The sequence below is a fragment of the Vitis riparia genome, chromosome 15, assembly GCF_004353265.1.
Source record: "Vitis riparia cultivar Riparia Gloire de Montpellier isolate 1030 chromosome 15, EGFV_Vit.rip_1.0, whole genome shotgun sequence".
Classification (NCBI taxonomy): Eukaryota; Viridiplantae; Streptophyta; class Magnoliopsida; order Vitales; family Vitaceae; genus Vitis; species Vitis riparia.
The window spans coordinates 6,868,342-6,872,252 of record NC_048445.1 but is presented as its reverse complement, the minus strand read 5'-3'; the positions used below and the strand labels follow the sequence as shown (position 1 = coordinate 6,872,252).

Genomic DNA, 3,911 nt, shown 5'->3' with positions numbered 1-3,911 from the left:
AAATTAATTTAATTATCATCTATTATTTAATATAGTTTATAAAACATATATAATAATAAATATGAAAAAAATCATCATGAAGAATTATATATCACAACATAAAAGTTTGAAAATGTCCGTTGTATTAAAATTTTCAAATCAAACGACTTTTATAATCATTAGAAAATCAAATTAATATGATGATTGATTAAGTTAGAACAATTTAACAAAATTTTCAATTTTCACTTAAACCCTTACCTGTAGCTCATGGCTCGTTTTTCTGATGGCAGAATGTTATGGCCTTATGGGATGGCTCAAGAAGTGGCGGCGGACGGTGGGAGAAGGCTTTTGAGAATGTTGGAAGAGATGGCCTGGGGCTGCTTCTGTAGGAACGCCTTTGAGGAATGGTGAGGTTTATATGGTTTCCTAAACTGAGGTGGGGCACACTTTGAGGTGGAGTCGCAGTGGGAGGGGGTGGGGGGTGTCCCACGTAAGATGTAGGAAGATTGGGGGACCCACTGGGCCAGACAGTGTGCCAAGTCAATTCCTAGTTTGCACTGACTGTGCTTATGTGCTCAGCAATGGTGGACTTTAGATAATTTAAGCACTTTTTTAACAAAATATTTGCATAAAGGGATGATTATGCTAATAATTTGGAATCTAGCTTTGTGGTACAGAGACTCCCTCGTCTACAGTTTAGGTTTTTTTTAACAAAAATATTCTATAGAAGATAATGGTTTGTAAACCATTGAGAAATAATGATAATAAATTAATAATAAAGCAGCCTATTAGGCTCAACGCCCGGTTCCGCTGCGAATATCGATCTTTCTCTCCACATCTCACCGGCGGCGATCTGTCATAAAATGAGGTCAGTCAATCTCATTTTCAGTCTAGGGTTTTCGAAATTCGGTTATAGTATGTTGAATTTTTTTCGTTTTGGTTGGTGAAGAAATTGGGGATCTTTATTTGGTTCTCTTCAAAGCATAGGAAAGAAAGAGAAAATAAAATTAGTTCGAATATTTCAATGATTTTTAAGGAGTTTTGAGGCTGAAAATGTGCCTTTTAATGGCTCGAAAATTTCTGCAGTTTAGTTGTTAATTTGGAGACACATTTTTTGTTTTGATGTGGGCATGTTGTAATCGAATGTTGTGAGCTTACATGGGTTTGTGTTGATTTGCAGATCTGTGTTGTCTCTACTTTATTTGGTATGAAGTTTAAATCTTCGAGAGGGATAGTTTCTGTTGTGGAGAAAGAAGACTAGCTGTAGGTAAGCAAAAGGCTACTCTGTTTGTGTAGTTCCCTAGTGGACTATAAGCACTCCTCCACCGAGCTATTTTTGCTGCAAGTACATAAGCACTGTCTCACCAAATTGTGATTGCAGGCTTCGAGCCATTGCGCACAGAAATATAGTGTAGCAATCATATGATTTGAGGTTAGTTTATTGTGAAGATATGTGGATGTTATTTTTTCTCCTCTTCACTTTGCCATGGAATTTAGACCATTGATTTGTGTTGAGAAAATAAAAGAATCTTTGATGTCAAAACATGTTATGATCTATTTTAATTTATGCCTTTGGATTCGAAATGTTTTCATGTCTACAATGGTTTGATTTTATATTATAAGGTTATATAGTTCAATTCTCTCTCATGAGTTGTATTTCAAGAAAAATAATAGTTTCACATATGTTTCCATTTGCTTGTCCAATGGTAAACTTTTGTCATCATCAAATAATTCTCAAGTCGTTTTTTGGATTTGTTCTGTAATTTAGATTGCATTTGGATGTTTGGTTTGGGACATTTTGATACATGGATTTGCAGTTAAATTTTTATTTTTGGTGGTTAACTCTCTTTCTCTTTGTTCTTTGCTTTCTTGACTAGATGATGACTTTGGACCTGAAAATTCTACATTATAAAATGTGGGTAGGTGCTAAGTTTTTTATCCTCCTTTTTTAGCTGTCAAAAGGCACATGCAAAGAAAGAAATTTTGGCTTTGTTAAGATTTTTCTAAGAAGTTGCAAAAGGTTGTTTTGTTGCATTGTGTTGATACGGGCATTTCAAATGACTTGAGTTTCGGTTGCCAATGTGCTGATGAAGACAATAAACTTTGTGGTATTTTCCAATTTAAAGAAAAATAAATAGGGAGGATATCTTCTGGCTTGATCATAGACCTTCAGATTTCGCTGACGGTTTTTTTTTCTGCCTTAATATATCTATATATTCGGTTAAAAAATTAAATTTAAAATTATAAAACTAAAAAATTTGTATAAAATTTATTATAAAATATTATTATTATATATATATTATTCAGTATATAAAAAATATTATTACATATTATATAACATAATATAACATATTTCAAAGAATATTATATTCATTAAATATAATATTTTATTAAAAATAATATTGTGAAATATACATATTTTATCCTATTAACCAAATATAACACTTGGGTTTTACGATATATGATTTATGGGCCATGGGATTATGAATATGATGGCATTGTGGAGGGTTAAACTTTTTTAGTACTTATTTCTAAATTCTTTTAACAGGTTATGTTTCTTAAAATTTTTGTCTTGTAATCCCTTTTGGTTGATGCAATGGTAAAAAATCAACTCTCCCACCACCAAGATAAGAAATTCAAATTATTGAATATAATTCATAATGCACAGGGAGATTATATTTCTATAGATTCAACAATTAATAAGCCAACTTGTTTAGATTATTGTCCCTACCTAGTTATCCCATTTTTGGATTTACTTATGGTGCCGCTTAATTTGTAATTCATCTTATATTTTGCTTATTTTCAAATTTTTAAGGTTAAGATAGAATTTCTTTTTTTTAAAAAATAAAATAAAATCTTTTAAGCCATAACTTGATTCTCTTGTTATTCTTATTTTTAACCATTTTTTAAATGAGAAATTAGGTCTTTTTTGGTGGAATTGTAGGAAGTGGATTGAATTGGGAAATTTATTTGGGTCAGGTTATGTTTCACTAGAGTCTTGAGAGATGCAGTTAAGTTGACCTATAATAAAAAATGTAGCCATGTAAACGAATCATGTTGGCTCGGCCATTCTTAGCTTGGCTTAGTGGGCCTTCGGAATTGCTTCAACATGAATTTCAACATGAATTTCAACGTCAATTTCAGTTTTTTAAATTCATAATTATACATTTGTTTTAACTATTTATAACAAATATTATATTTGAAAAGTAAATTTGAATTCATTTTTATATTTAAATAAAAATTATTACTATTTTAATTATTTGTATCCAAATCATACCCCATATATTTTGATTTATCTTACAATGTTTCAACATAATAGGAAAGTGCAAATAAAAATACCCCATTACAAATACCTTCCAAAATTTATTTAAAATTCATAGAATTTTTTAAAAAACTTTAAATATCAATAAAATTGTTGATTCATAATAATTTCACTTAGAATTCATATATATATATATATATATATATGAGGGAAAAAAATTAAAATCCCTACCCTTCCCATTTAATTTTAAGAATTTTTTTCAACTTCAAATACAAATTACATTGTTGTGGACCCCGCATTTCGGCTCATGCGTTTTCCACTCGATGGCGAGCTTGATTTTACTTTGAAAATGATTTTATTGTTTGAAAAAATGACCTGGAGTCGCTACTTATTTTTGTTTTATTATTTTTTTTAAAAGGGTAAGCAAAATAAGAAAGAAAACTCTAAATATGACTCCTCATTTTGGAAAAGGTGATCTACGAAAAACCGAATCGGGCTCGGGGGTCAGGTTACTTATCGGGAAGGTACGGTAAAGACCATAGCACCCCTCTAAGTCCCTAAAGTCGGGTCTCTACTAATAAAATGAAGTTGACATGACAGTCAATGGATACTCGAGTCGATTATGTACATATGGGAATCAGAACATGCATAAAGAATGACCAGAATAGGA

The 3,911-nt window shown here is 31.0% G+C and overlaps 1 long non-coding RNA gene across 1 annotated transcript; it reads left to right on the top strand.

Annotated features, from left to right (window-relative positions):
- Positions 1–762: 762 nt before the first annotated feature.
- LOC117932413 lies at positions 763–1,821 on the top strand. The gene is made up of 3 exons (XR_004654170.1): positions 763–847; positions 1,160–1,246; positions 1,361–1,821. It is a non-coding gene; the product is annotated as an uncharacterized LOC117932413 (long non-coding RNA).
- Positions 1,822–3,911: the final 2,090 nt, after the last annotated feature.